The following is a 15,667-nucleotide window of genomic DNA, read 5'->3' on the forward strand; positions in this document are numbered from 1 at the left end:
AAACCTAATGATAACTTTGCTGCTCTGAAAACCTGAGATTATTTCCTGAGATTTTCCTCCTGAGGCTGGAAAGCAAAGGTGAGCGCTGGCCCGTGGACACACGGGGCTGTTTATCCAAAGTCGACACTGTAGGAAATTAGACTTCTGCTTCCACTCAGTTTGGCCTTTCCTGTTTTGCTTCCTGTCTCTGAGGCACTGAACCTGTCAGCACTGTGGACAGTTGGCCATCTAGTGCAATGCCAACTGTCAGTGGAGAGGCTGGGGGACAGGAGGTGGATTTGCCATCCCGGCACAGTGGGGGAACTGCCAGCCCAGTAGCCTTGGCAGGGTGTCACTGGATAATCTGGCTTCCTCACGTCTTACAGCACACACCTCTGTGCAGACGCCAGGACGTGGAGTTGTGTTCGTTCTTGAAAGCTCCTGGTTGTCCAGTGTTGCTTTCTATAAAGCTCAGATCCCGGGCCATCCCCATCCGGCCCAAGATGCAGGAACTCTGTAGAGAGATGATCCTTCTCAGTGGTCGCCACACCGTGCTTGAAAACCTGTTCAGAGGTCACGTAGTGCTCACTGAAGTGTCTCAGGTCACTGAATCACCTGCTCATGTCTCTAGTTTAATTTTGGTTTTTGTTTTGGGGTTTGCGTGACGGCTTACATATGCTTGGCCCAGGGAGTGGCACTATTAGAAGGTGTTGCCTTGTTGGAGGAAGTGCGTCACTGTGGGGGTGGGCTTGGAGAGCCTTCTCCTAGCTGCCTGGGGATGTCAGACTGTTCCTGGCTTCCTTCAGGTGAAGATGTAGAACTCAGCTCCTGCACCATGCCTACCTGGATGCTGTGATGCTGCCATGCTCCCACCTTGATGATAATGGACTGAATCTCTGAATCTGTAAGCCAGCCCCAATTAAATGTTATTCTTTATAAAATTTACATTGGTCATGGTGTCTGTTCACATCAATAAGACCCTAACTAAGACAGTGTGTTTGTTTGTTTGTCTTTTAGTGAGTAAGAAAGAAATCGAAGGTCTCCATCATCTGCTGACCATGCAGTGAGTGTCTGCACAAGTTTGTCCTGCCGAGCAATGCTGGACTTCTGTGTAAGGCTGAGGGCTGACCAGTTCCCATCGAAGCTCCCCTCCCAGGAGCAGTTCTTTGCTGTGTCCTGGATTGCGTGGGTGCCACCAGCCTTCCACAGAGTCACATGCCGATTCCTAGGCCTGAAGACCACTTTCTTACCTCCTCCCTGTTGAAGTTGAGCTGTGAGGCCCTTCTGCTATAACTGGATTCCAGGGAGTCCAGAGCGTAAGGCTGAGCACCAGGAGAGAGCTGTATTCACTGGGTGCAGACAGGAGGCATGTTTGTTACAGTTCACTTCGTGCCACTATAATACACTGTGATGAAAGGAGTAAAAGCTGCTTAGAGAAGGAAGGGTCGATTGGCTTACACCTCCATGCCACAGGACATCACTGAGAAGTCAGGGCAGAAAGTAAAGCAGAAGCTGAAGCAGAAACCACAGAGGAAGGCTGCTTACAGGCTTGCTCTTGGGCTACTTTTCTTACGTAAACTTAGTCCACCTGCCTAGAGATGGTATTGCCCACAGTGGGCAATAAACAAACAAACAAACAAATAAATACATTGTTCCATAGACAGGCCAATCTGATGAGGCAATTTTTCAACTGAGGCTCCTCCTTTCCTTGGGTGTGAAATTGACAACTGAGCCCAGCCACCATGATGCCCCATTGTTTCCTGCTGCCTGAACCTGCCTGGGAACTCTGTAGGCCCCTTAGGCCCCTTTTCTGCTCGCCCTATCTGCAGCACCACTCAACAGGGCAGCCAGCCAGACATGCAGATCATGTCTTCAATGGGGCCACCGAGCTGGGGAGTTAAGGAGGGCTGACATCCTGCTCACCCACCGCCCACACTGAGTAAAAAGGGCTCTGCATGGGAGCTCGTTTGAACAAGTGGCCATAGCTGGCTGCAACAGCCCTTCTCCGCTTCCCTGCCACTTAAACCTTGCTTTTCTGTCTGGATCCAGATCTAGTAATATTGGCTTCATTCACAACTCCTATGACTACCACCCAGACACAATCAATCCTTCCTTCCTCCCTCCCTCTCTCAGTACCTTGCTCATAACCAACAGAATACCAGAGCTGCAGGCTGGAGAGATGGCTCAGCGGTTAAGAGCACCCGACTGCTCTTCCAGAGGTCCTGAGTTCAATTCCCAGCAACCACATGGTAGCTCACAACCATCTGTAAAGAGATCCGATGCCCTCTTCTGGTATGTCTGAAGACAGCTACAGTGTACTTATATATAATAAATGAATAAATCTAAAAAAAAAAAAAAAGAAGTCCCACTTTTGGGCTGGAGAGATGGCTCAGCGGTTAAGAGCACTGACTGCTCTTCTAGAGATCCTGAGTTCAATTCCCAGCAACCACATGGTGGCTCACAACCATCTGTAATGGGGATCCGATGTCCTCTTCTGGTGTGTCTGAAGTCAGCTACAGTGTACTTATATACATAAAATAAATAAATAAATCTTTTAAAAAAAAAGAATACCAGAGCTGCTTTGGTAGGTACACAGTGCTAGTTTCGCAGTTACATGCTGCCTTGAAGGCATTATTGTCTCCATTTTCTGCCTCTTGCTGTTGTCATGGTGAAGCTAGCTTCATTCTGCTCTATTCGCTTGAAGGTAGTGGTTTTTTCTTTTCCTCTTTGCAGCTTTCACAAGGATCTCCCCACCTAGGCATTTACACGTTCCCTGCGGTGGATTGTTTCCAGAGCCATTTGTTTCATTTGTTTGGAATTTTAAAGAATAATTGATGCTTGAAAAATCCTCAGTGATTATCTCTCTGAATATCGCTTCCTCCTTTATTCTCTCTAGAATTTCATTCCAGATTCCCCACTTAAATAGATGGTAGAGATTCTTATTTTAGCTTCCATATGACTTTGGCCATTTAAAAGAAAAATCGTTCCCTTGCTTTATGTGTCTAGGTTGTGTGACGGATAAGTCATTCGGCCACCACATTTCAGTTCCTTGATCTGTATGTTAGGCATCTAATTCTGTGTGTTAAATCCATAGGCTCCTTGAGGTGAGGTCTGTGTCTATTTCATTTCCAGTGTCTGTCGTAGCCAGTGATTGGGAATCATTTGCTGTAATGAATGGGCTGGAAGTTGGTTCTTAAGCTGCTCTTCTGTGTAGCTAAAAGTGGAAATATATTCTTAAAGAGAAATTGGTTGTCCAGTGGCAAGGGAAGAAGGTGTGTGTGCACCCTGATGACAGATAGCCGTGGTTAGCTTCTCTGTTTCTTGTCAAAGGGTAGCTGAGGCCAAGCAGAAGCATGTGTCAGGTGTGCTTAACAACCACAGCCAAGCCTCTCTTGCACATAAACTCTCAAATGTCATCTGACATACACAGTGAAAATTGGGGCAGGAAATGTGACGCAGTGCCAGACTACAGACCGAGGCAAGAAGCCAGCTTCTGAACTGGGTTACCTCACCCAGCTTAATGTTGGCATTAATCTTCAGATACTCTCTTCTTTAGAAGAATCTCTGAAAACCTGTTCAGACTAGTCGGGGTTTGTTATCCAAGGCACCAGGTAAGTGGGACAAGAGTAGCCAAAATGGGACAGAAATACCAAATTCTGTTTACTAACTGCAGCACCTTCCCTCTCCAGTCTCCTTCGGACAAAGATCTGTGTCTACTACCCAGCCACTAGTGACCACAGCGTGCGCAAGCGAGGTCACTCTCCAGAAAAGAGAGCCGTGACATCCCAAGGTTCATAGCAGCTTCCAGTCACATGTTTAGTAAGGAGGGAAGGGACAGGCTATGAATTTTCCTGTGGCATTCAGTGCCTGGCATGTCGCCATTTTTCATAGGGAGGTTCTTGGGGAGACACAAATTCATTCTTCAGGGCAGTTAGTTCCATAGGGGAGCCTTTGGTGTCACTGTCAGTGACACGGGTGGCTCAGTGTGCCATGAGTTCCCCTTCTCAGCTTATGTGACTGTCAGGATAATACACAACTTCTCTGCATCAGTGCCGCTATCCAGCCAAGGACAGAGAGAAATGGCCGACTTGTGTTGCTGAGAAGGCTCGGGAATTGATCCACATCCCCTGACTTGAATCCCAGAGCGGAGCCTGCTGGGCGGTATTTCAGGGATCCCAAAGAGGGTGGTCAAATTCCTCTGATTACACAGAATTAACCTTGTTGTTATTGATAAGTATATATTCAAAAGCCTCCAGAATCATCAGAGGGTGACCAAATGTTGGAACCCTGTCATCAGGAGCACCTGCTGCATTCAACCTGAGGAAAACGAGCTCAGACCTGGACAGTGCCCCAGGTCCCATGGGGCCGCCAACTCCTGGGCCAGCACAGAGGAACACATGGCAAGACCTTAGGTCAACACTGACTTCCTCTTCCTAGAAATCTGTTGTTTCTGCTATTCCTGGTGCCAGCAAATTCCACCTGGACCTGTGGGGGAAAACTAATCCCTGAAGCACTAAAATTCACAACGCTGATGACATTTAAGACCTAAACAGATTTTGAGGTGCCTCTGTGTGTGAGTGTGAGTGTGTGTGAGTGTGTGTGTGAGTGTGAGTGTGAGTGTGTGTGTGAGTGTGTATGTGTGAGTGTGTGAGTGTGTGTGTGAGTGTGTATGTGTGAGTGTGTGAGTGTGTAAGTGTGTGAGTGTGTGAGTGTGTGTGAGTGTGTGTGAGTGTGTGAGTGTGTGTGAGTGTGTGTGAGTGTGTGAGTGTGTGTGAGTGTGTATGTGTGTGAGTGTGTGAGTGTGTGTGAGTGTGTGTGTGAGTGTGTATGTGTGAGTGTGTGAGTGTGTGAGTGTGTATGTGTGTGAGTGTGTGTGAGTGTGTGAGTGTGTGTGAGTGTGTGTTTGTGAGTGTGTGAGTGTGTGTGAGTGTGTGAGTGTGTGAGTGTGAGTGTGTGAGTGTGTATGTGTGTGTGAGTGAGTGTGTGAGTGTGTGTGAGTGTGTGTGAGTGTGTAAGTGTGTGAGTGTGTGAGTGTGTGTGAGTGTGTGTGAGTGTGTGTTTGTGAGTGTGTGAGTGTGTGTGAGTGTGTATGTGTGTGAGTGTGTGAGTGTGTGAGTGTGTGTGTGAGTGTGTATGTGTGAGTGTGTGAGTGTGTGAGTGTGTAAGTGTGTGAGTGTGTGTGAGTGTGTGAGTGTGTGTGAGTGTGTGTTTGTGAGTGTGTGAGTGTGTGTGAGTGTGTGAGTGTGTGTGAGTGTGTGAGTGTGTGAGTGTGTATGTGTGTGTGAGTGTGTGAGTGTGTGTGTGAGTGTGTATGTGTGAGTGTGTGAGTGTGTGAGTGTGTGAGTGTGTGTGAGTGTGTATTTGTGAGTGTGTGAGTGTGTGAGTGTGTGTGAGTGTGTGAGTGTGTGTGAGTGTGTGTGTGTGAGTGTGTATGTGTGTGTGAGTGTGTGAGTGTGTGTGAGTGTGTGTGTGAGTGTGTGTGAGTGTGTGTGAGTGTGTGTGAGTGTGTGAGTGTGTGTGTGAGTGTGTGTGTGCATATATGTGTGTCTGTGTTTTGTGCACAATCATACTAGTGGCCAAAATGTAATATGCTTATCAAATTGAATCTCTCAGTCCAAGACCTTAGAACTCATTATCACAGAGGCAAGAATTCAGTGAGCCACCAACAATGGCAACACATGTTTAAAGATGATGGCGTCATCACTATCTTACAGTTCGTTAAGGAAATTATAGAGGAAGGGAAATTTGAAATAAGGTTCTTGGATTTTCAAAAACCGAAGTAGAAACTGCAGCCTGGTGATGACTTGCCAATTAGATAGAAAGTGAGTCTGGAAAGGAGAACAAACAGACTCTTTGTTCAGGAGAATGTCTTGCTTCCACTAAATGCTACAGGGCAACCAAGTTGATGAGGACGGATGGGATGCGGGGCTTCACGGCCAAGGACATAGAGAGCCCTTGACAGATAGGAACAGTCCTCAGAGTCACAGTCAAGAAAGCCATCCAGTCCCTTAAGGGCGGACCTTAGGAAAACTATCTCTGTGTCTTGATGGATAGAGGCCAGGCGTCCTGAGGAGAAGCAGCCATTGTGAGCATGGAGATTGAACAGAGCGTGGTGACTGTTTGTCTTGGCCTTGTTTGGAAGGGAAGGGCCTGACACAATGGAGGGCGAAGGGTTGAGGGCAGGCCAGATGTTTAAGGGAGAGATAACATCCTGGGCATGGACAGACAACAAACAAAGCATTAAGGTTAATGTTGGGTAATAGAGAGACCTTAGCCACCACTTTAAAGGAAGGGATCGTTTAAATGCATACCGTGGATGTACAGGCTGGTGAAAGTTTAGTAAGTAAAATTACAGGAGTGACTACATCCCTATGTTTGAGAGGATTATCAAATTTGTTTCCATCAGTATTACATTTTCAGACTCAGGCTAAAGAGAGGTTTTTCACTAGTTTCGAGGCCTGGACAGAAAAGCAATGAGAAAGCTATGTTGCAATTAAACTTGCACACTGAGCTAGATTGAGTTAAAAATTAAGAAGGGATCATTCTAAACTGATCTTTAGCTGTTTCCTCTGAGAGAAAATCGCCAATGCTCTGCCCATGCCTGTTAGTGCACAAAACCAGAGAACTGCATGCTTGCAGCAGAGAGGCGATTCCACCAGCAGCCAGCAGGGGGCGTCCGCATAGCCTAGTGCGTCATCACCACCACAGTCCAGCGCCTCCATTGGCACAAGAAAAAGCCAGGGCCTCTCCTCAACTGTTCATATTTTAATCATCAACTAAAAATACTTTACCTTATGTCTGTCTGTCTGTCTGTCTTTCTTTCTTTCTTCCTTCTTTTATGTTATGAATACAGTGTCGCTGTCTTCGGACACACCAGAAGAGGGCATCAGATCTCATTACAGATGGTTGTGAGCCACCATGTGGTTGCTGGGAATTGAACTCAGGACCTTTGGAAGAGCAGTCATTGCTCTTAACCACTGAGCCAACTCTCCAATCCCCCCCCCTTTTTTTTATTTTTTAAAACACCAGTTCTCTCTGTCTCTCTCTCTCTCTCTCTCTCTCTCTCTCTCTCTCTCTCTCTGTGTGTGTGTGTGTGTGTGTGTGTGTGTGTGTGTGTGTGTGTGTGTGTGTGTGTGTGTGTGTCCTGCCGTCTCAGTTTTTTGAGACAGGGTTTCTTCGTGTAGCCCTGGCTGTCCTGGAACTCACTCTGTGTACGAGGCTGTCCTTGAACTCAGAGATCTGCCTGTCTCTGCCACCAGAGTGTTGGGATTACAAAAGCAACATGCTTCCGTTTGAAAACACTTAAGTTAGTAAGTTCAGTAAGTAACATAGAACTAGGCCCAATGTCCAGAATGGTGACTTCTGGCCATTTTACTTTTAAGCAGTTCCATTGTGGCTTGCAGGATGAAGACGCAGAGGACAGAGGAGTTCTTGGCAGAGATACCAGAAGGTCAGATTCTAATGGCTGCTCTGACTCTGGAGCCCTGGCAACAGCTGCCCCAAGGACAGCAGTATTGACGATCTCTAGGTCCTGCACTCAGATGGTTCAGGCCTGGGACATTCTAATTCCCGAGAAAGATGCGCTATTCTTTCTAGCTGTGCTAGCCAAAATCCCCAGTCTTCAGAAGCCATGACTACAGGCTGCAACAGAGGGTTTTGAAATGACGGGATATAGTCAGACTGCTCTTATGTACTTTGTTAAGTTCTGGATAGTAAAACATAAAGACACTGAGGGCATGCCAAAGTACAGGACTTGTGTGCGAAGATGACACAGGGTTTGCTGATCACTCATTCCAGCTAATAAATCAAGTCAAGAATCAGAAATTTCAAAACCCTATTCAATAAACAGGGCTCTACATTTCCCAAACCACAGTGTCAGCACAATTAGGAATACCAGGAGATAAATAAAAATAGAATACAATTTAGGAAGGATCAGGTTAAATCAAGTAGCGAGTTCTTAGCTGTAGGAGTTTTTAGGGTATCCTGGGAAAGTACCGGGGAAACCAAGGAGCCATGGAGTATGAGTTAAGCTAGCTGGGTCAGAGGACCACTGAGTCAGTGTATGGTCACTTCACGTTATGGATCTTTCAATAACCATCCCAGGTTGCTCAGCCATTGTGGCTATATACAGAGTTGAGTTCTTAAAACTTGGCCCTTAATTTGGACAGTTTAATAAAATTGAAATGCATCTTCTTCTCCTCCTCTGTACTGGCTGCTTTTGTATCTACTGATACAAGCTAGAGTTATCTGAAAGGAAGGAGCCTCAGTTGAGAAAACGCCTCCATGAGATCCCACTGTAGGGCATTACTCTTTTGAGAGGGGCTGTCAAGATAGGGTTTCTCTGTGTAGCCCTGGCTGTCTTGGAACTTGCTCTGTAGACCAGGCTAGCCTTGAACTCAGAGATCACATGTCTCTGCTTTCTGAGTGCTGGGATTAAAGGGGTGTGTTACCACTGCCCAGCTGTAAGGCATTTCTTAATTAGTTATTGATTATGGGTGGCACCATCCTTGAGCTGGTGGCCCTGGGTTCTATAAGAAAAGCAGGCTGAAGAAGCCATGATGAGCAAGCCAGTAATAAGCAGTACCCTTCCATGGCCTCTGCATCAGTTCCTACCCTGTTTGAGTTTCTGCCCTGGCTTCCCTCAGTGATAGACTACAATGTGAAAGCAGAAGTCTGAGCAACCCTTTCCTCCCCAGGTTGGTTTGGCCATGGGGTTCACACAGCACTAGAAACCTCAACTAAGACACTACCCTTGACACGATGCCACACCATCAGTCCTGAGTTTCATTTCAACATTCTTGTCATTTTGGTGAGTGACTTGACCTCTTTAGACAGGCTTGGGCACTGGGTTTCCAAAGCAGGGACCCCCAAAAGGCAGCTGCTTCAAGAACAGGCCAAGTCAAGGTCAAGGGTCATTAGATTCAGGAGAGTGAAAGGCAGGTGAAGACTTGGGAATAACAAGAGAAAGCATGGAATCTTGCTCTGCAAGATGACAAGGGTGAGCTCTCCATCGCTGAGGTCAGGCCTCCTCCTGTGAGCCAGGGCCACACAGCGATGGACAGGGGAAGCTCAGAGCCTACGGAAGCCTGCTTCCCAGAGGGAGACTGGAGATCAGAATTTAGAAGAAAGTCTTACCCAGATCAGACGCTCCTGTCACTTTGGGAATTACAGGAGCCCAGCTGGGCCAGTGATGTGCTGTGACTGCAGATATGGGTGCAGGGTGAAGAGGGGTGTGGTCTCTCCCATCCAGACCAGGAAAGTCTTGGAAAGCAATTTCGGTGGTCTCTCCATGTGTGGTTCTTACTGCTTGGGCTGTTACTCCCAGAAACCTTTTCTTTCTAGATTCATCATTCATTCCTAGACAGGGCTCAAGTCTGTCCTGATATGGAAGATCACTTAGTGACATGAGGCCTTTGCAGCACAATTTTGTTATCAAAAGCAGGCTTATCAGGGCCTGGGCTATCTATCGTCCAGAAGCTAAGGAAGAGACGGCTCTAAAGAGTCTTAGCAAAAATTAAACAAAACAAAACAAAGCCTTCTTCTTCTTCACCTTCTTCCCTAGATCCTTCCTGAGAACCCATCTACTTTTCTAGCTCTGGGGAGAAGTGCTCACTGCTTCTTGGGCATCTCACCTCAGCTCTGATGAGTGACTTTTTTATGCTGTCTGGCTTTTTGCCTAAATAATAATGACTCTGGCTTGGACTCCTGAAGCTTCTCCATTCCGTTCATCTTCCCAACTGCATCTGAGGGCCAGGCCAGCCTGGTGCTGAGACAAGTCAGGCAGGGAGACAGGACTGGTTTCAGCTCCATGCTCTCTGCCTCTTAGTTGCCTTGGCTCCAGGAATCAGGGAATGTGCCTGGAGACTGGCCAGAGTCAGCCACCATGCCCCCTTCTTCCTCCATTTCACCTCTGTCTGCGATTGGGATGCTCTCTGCCCCTGAGTGTTGTTGCCACCCACCAACCTCCCTGTGGTCCCTCCACCTTCTCCTAACCATGCAACTACAGGCAGTCCTCAGGGTCCAGGCAACTTCTTCATCCTACCTGTCTTGCTTTGTGAGAATCTTGTACTGGATAATATTCTTGGCAAGTAGTGAAATCGCAGACTGAACAAGGGACCAGGCTTGGTCAGAGGAAGTCAGCTTCCAGAGGGCACAGGAATTCTGCTACAAATATCCAGAACACATAGCTAATTCCCTTGTGTGGGGAAATGTCTCAATTACAAAACACTCGTTCACTAATCCTATCCTTGTATAATATATGGAATCTATATCCAATGTGTCAGCACAAATACTAGAAACTTAGCGGAGGGCTGGCTTCTTGGGCCCCACCCCACTTCTAAGGAGCTGTGTGGTGGGGGACGGGTGGTCTCACCTCTCACGTTTCCATAAGGAGAAGCTCTATTTGCCGTGTATCATACTATCCCACTTTATAACCACAGTTGCCTGAAAAAAACAGCCTACATGACAAACTAAGATCCTTGGGCCTCCTCACCGTGCGGAAGTAATTGGTGTCCTCACTGAAGAGTTCAACACAAGAATCACTGACACCTCAGGGAGGGCTGTTGTAAACACTCAGCTGTAGGATGATTAGGGGAAATACACATAAAGGTATTTTATATGAACGGCTTATTCTGGAAGCGGCGGCTCCCTGTAATACCATTCTGTACATCAGAAAAGCTCTGAGGATCTTGATGTTCTCCATTTGAAGCCCTGTGGCCTAAGACTCAGAAATCCCTGTGCCCCCAAGGGGAGCCCTCAGAACATCCGCCATTCCTCATTCTCATTGCAAGGCTGTGCATTAAGACAGAACTGGGCATGCAGTAGATTGGGGAATAAGGTCAGGGGTCCCTGTCATTAACTGATGGGGAGCAAGATTGTCCCTTAGGGGGCTGCTTTAAAGCCTGCTGCAGAGAGGGGCTGGTTGCATGTGAGAGAACGTCAGGTGGCAGTCACCCAACCTCCTACCTGAGCCTGTCAACCTGGCTGGCTGTTCAGCTCGGGCAAATGGACCAAGACATGACTTAGCAAATTCACCTGGAAGTGAAAGCCAACCTTGAGAGCTCAGCCGGGCCCAGTTCTCTGCTGGTTCCTGACAAGACTGTTTACCAGCCTTTCAAAGAGGCCTTGGAATGTGGACCAGATGAAAGAGGTGAAAAGCAGACTCACATTCCTTTGTTTCCAAGGATCAACGGCTTACGCTGACCTGGACTGTTGTAAGCTGTCGTTTTTATTAAGTTTTGAAGAATGGGGCAATGCAGTGTTTCAATGACCCAAGAGATTCACTGTCTTTCCTTCATGTGCGGTCCCTGTCCCATCTCCTCTCACCTCTGCCCAGGTCTCTTATCTGTCCAGGGAAATGTTTGCCAAATGACTGATTAGACCCTCCTGGTACTTTGCATTTTTTAGAGATGATCCTGATAGCACCTTCGCAGCTTCCATGAAAGGTTTGCAGTCTATCTTATCTCCAGGCTTTCCGTGCCTTTCAGCTAAGCTGCACATAATCTCCAAAGTTTGGGGTGTGTTTTAAGTGGGCTAAAGCCTTTGAAGTTGAGGAGGTAGTTCTTCGTGGGTCTTTCTCAAGTCAGGGAACACCACATGACTATCTTCGCGGACCATTAGTGCTGCGTAATCCCAGAACCAATTGAGAGATTGATTATTTACCACCAGGGAAGCCGGCAGATAAGCTAGGTGAAAAGAAAACCCTGAAAGGGAACCTGGGCTGTGTCCTGGGTTGGATCCTGGGTTTTAGTCTGAGCTAGACAAAGGGGTGGACCACACAATGTCTGGATGCTGACAGCACAACCACCTGTGTGTGTCTATCAGTGGCGGCGTATTCTTGTCCTTACTCATGAGGAGTTGGCCGCTGCTAAACTGTATAGGGCTAGGGGTGCAGGTAGAGCTGTATTTTTACCATAGCTCACTGAACCCAGATGGAGGCTATGACCTCGAGGTTCGCACTGCGGGAGACAATGACGGGAGTGTCTTCAATCAGCAGCCGTGGCAGAGGTTTTCTGGTTTAGCACTAATACCCCTCCTCTTGCTTCACAGGTTCTAGACCATCTAAGGTGCCCCTACAGTGTTGACCAGGGGTCGTACAGATGTGCCTCCATGGCCGACCTGGGAAGCTCAGTTTCATTTGAAAACATTGTAAGTCAAATTCACATGTAATACGAATAACCCAGTAACCCACCAAACATCCTCGGTGCGAATCTCAGTACCTGATGCTGTTCGGCATCTGTGGGACATTGCACTACCCTGTACTAGACTGAGAAGAAGCAAAATAAGAGTAGGAATGGGTGGTTGTGTCCACCGGACACACGTCGCTTACACACTGTATCCACCACAAAGACGGAGCATTACTTTCTGGCTGTATCTCCCTGGCCTCAGTCTTCCGGGGGATTTCCTTGTTTGTTTTTTCTACTTCATGTATTCTCTCTGCCACCTGTTCTTCTGAAACTCAGGTAGCCTTGGAATCCAATTCAGAAAGCCAATCCTTGCAGACCTCAGAATGTCCCTAGGCATCTGGCCCTCTCCTCTTTGACCAGCTCCTTACCTGGTGCTGATGGCCTTTCTTGACTCTGTGCTCATCACCATAGGTTCCAACTGTGCTCCGTGTTGAGTAGCACAGAGGAAAGATGTCTGTGAACACGTGTGCTTGCTCTCTCCTTCCCACCAGGATTAGACAACGTTCATAACAGTTCCGTCCTAAAACGTAATTAAAGACTCTAACACTTCTTGCGTCTCAGCTAATGTTCATCGTTAGTCTTGCCCCTGGCTTAAAAAGTCTTGCCTTTCCTTTAGTAGAATTCAGCAATTTGGTTTTTGAGTTGTTTGTTTGTTTATTGTTTTGTTTTCATTAGAGATGAGGTCATGAGAACCTTCCCAGTCACTAAAACTCATTCTTATAGACTGTGTTCATTTATCCACTAAACACTTACTGAACAGCTACTCTGTACTAAGAGCAGGATGGGGATTTAGCTCAGTGGTAGAGCGCTTGCCTAGCAATCGCAAGGCCCTGAGTTCGGTCCCCAGCTCGAAAAAAAAAAAAAAAAAAAAAAAAAAAGCGTGTACTAAGAGCAACCGCAAGTATTGGAGAAAAGAATAGAAACCAGGCTAACTGTAGAAGTATATGAATTAATTGTATACTTGCTTAATTATAATCGTATGAGCTATAAAGGAAACATGTAGACAGTGAGAGGGAACAGGTTGGGGGGGGGGGGGGGGGTCCGGCTCTGAACGTCTTTCGTTCACACAGGCGATATACTATTTCCTTAAGAAGGATATTCCACACTGCGATCGATAAGGTCTTCTGTGTGTGTCTGTTATGATATTGTTTCTTTAAGGTAATTCATGAAAGTGTCTGTAACTGGGTCAAGAACAGAAGCACCAGCACCTTGAAGAAACTCTTTGTAGAAAGGTAGCTTTTAACTTGGATGCTGGAAACTCAGGAGTCTTTCCTAGCTGTTCCAGCAGTGATCATGCGTGGCACAGGCCAAGCACGGGGCAGGGGAACAATGAGCTGTGTCTTAGGGGTTGCAAGTTCTATATATATATATATTTAAAAAAACAAAAAAACAAAACCAAAAACAAAAACGCAAGCACTGTATGTTTCTTGAGCCTATTATCATAAAGGCTCCTAGAAAAACCAGTGCAGAGGGATAAAATTATTGAAGGGGCCTGGATAACACATCACCAATGACCTTCATGGAAAGAGTGGGCTGATTTCAAAAGATAGTTAAATTAGTGATGAGAGCCTCCATACATTTCTTGTATAATTCTAAACTAGCTCAAAAGGTTGTTTTTCCTCCTAAGGAGCTTCCTGGAGATGCCGACTCATGGTCTGAGATGGGAGATAACTGAGGATTAAGTATTTAAAAGCAAAAATGTTAAAGACAGGGCTCACTATGTAAGCCAGGTTTGAATTCGTAATGCTCCTATGTCAGTCCTCCAAGTGCCAGGATTTCAGGTATGTACGACCACACCCAGATTAAACAGTCTTCCAGGGCAGCGTGATAACATGACTGGATGTTAAGAAAACTTAAAAAGTAAAAACAACAACTAAAATTGAGGGTGCAGATTGAGTATTGCCTTTATCTAGTCACTCAATAATGTTTCAAACATTTATTTCTTTTAATTTTATATTATGCATCTTTGGCTGCATGTATGTCTGGATACAACATATATACGTGGCTCTTGCCAAGGTCAGAAAAGGGTGTTGGAGCCCCTGGAACTGGGGTGATAGATGGTTATGGGTGCTGGGAACTAAACCCAGGCCTTCTGTAAGAGCAGCAAGTGTTCTTTTTTTTTTTTCTTTTTTTTTTTTTCCCGGAGCTGGGGACCGAACCTAGGGCCTTGCGCTTGCTAAGCAAGTGCTCTACCACTGAGCTAAATCCCCAACCCGGCAGCAAGTGTTCTAATAGCTGAACTATTTCTCCAGTTCTCGCGCGCGCGCGCACGCGCACACACACACACACACACACACACACACACACACACACACACACACACACACTCTCAAAAAAAATAGTTTCTAAAAGAAGATAGCTGGTCCTTCCTCATAATTTATATGATGATAGCTGACTGCTCTTAGTCAAATTCCCTCCAGGAGGCCAAAGCCTTCCAGTGGGAGGTCTTGTCATGAGAAACCAGTGGAATCCACACATTTCGCTAGGGACAGCATCTGTCCATACTTTTTCAAGAAAAGCAAAAGGCACTCACTACAGCAGTCTGACCTGTATTATTTAAAGACTTCCTGTGAAAATTCTTGGTCCAGAAATTACAATCCACTTGCTGCCTTATTTCGGCTTCTGTGCTTGGGCAAGCACCTGGCGCACCTGTGATCTGACACCATCGCCATTAGCATTATTATTAATTGCTAACAATGCCAATTGTTACTTCCCGGAGGAAGCAATAAAAAGTGCCACCAATATAATAATACTAATCTTCCCTCTCTAAAACAGTCCAGCAGTTGTGACCACAAAGCTTTGCTATGCAGTGAAAGGATGCATACCCGGTGTGCTCATACCCAATAATAAAGGCTAGAGCCAGCCCAGTGCTTGATGCCATGAGAAGCCCGCACTGAAACCATGGGGGTCGCTGAACGTCATTGAACACTGCGCTAGACAAAAAATAGAAGGAGCTGAAACAAACAGTCTTTTGTAGATCTGTCTTTCAGTGTCCTTCAAAATACAAATCTGGCTCAGAAGTATTTATTAATAATATTGGTCTCGTGACCAACCGATAAGAAGCACATTTCCCTCAAACCTTGGCCCACCACCAATTTGCTGGGTAACGGAAGAGTCAAGCCTCCCTTTTCTCTTTTTATGTAAAAAGAAGAGACAGGTCGGGGTGTAGATGCTGAAGTCAGGCCGCCTGGGTCTAACTCCCAGATCCCACACATCCCCAGCCTGGGGACTGCTCTGGGCAACTTCCCTATCACAAAGTATTCTCACCTACCTACTGGTGGGGAATGGAAACCACGAGGGAAATTCTCCATGAGGCTTGCATACCATGTCCAGCAAAGAACACATAAGCTGGCGGTGTTAGCCTAACACTCATCCAAAGAATTCTGCTAGGAAGGAAGGAAGGACCAAAGGAGGGGAGGAAGGGAGGAGGGAGGGGAGGAAGGGGCAAACCTATATGCACACACGTATACACAAACATAATTAAAATCAAAAAGAAAGATTTC

At 46.5% G+C, this 15,667-nt stretch overlaps 1 long non-coding RNA gene across 1 annotated transcript in view; it reads left to right on the forward strand.

Moving 5' to 3' along the window:
• LOC102552060 (uncharacterized) overlaps positions 1-2,492 on the forward strand; it is a 3,157-nt gene extending 665 nt beyond the window's left edge. Inside the window, exons 2-4 of the long non-coding RNA XR_354886.5 lie at positions 1-78; positions 786-883; positions 997-2,492. This is a non-coding gene — a long non-coding RNA (uncharacterized LOC102552060). The remainder of the gene's footprint in view (positions 79-785; positions 884-996) is intronic.
• The last annotated feature ends 13,175 nt before the right edge of the window (positions 2,493-15,667 follow it).

Source organism: Rattus norvegicus, chromosome 6 (genome assembly GCF_036323735.1).
Source record: "Rattus norvegicus strain BN/NHsdMcwi chromosome 6, GRCr8, whole genome shotgun sequence".
In the NCBI taxonomy this organism is placed as follows: Eukaryota; Metazoa; Chordata; class Mammalia; order Rodentia; family Muridae; genus Rattus; species Rattus norvegicus.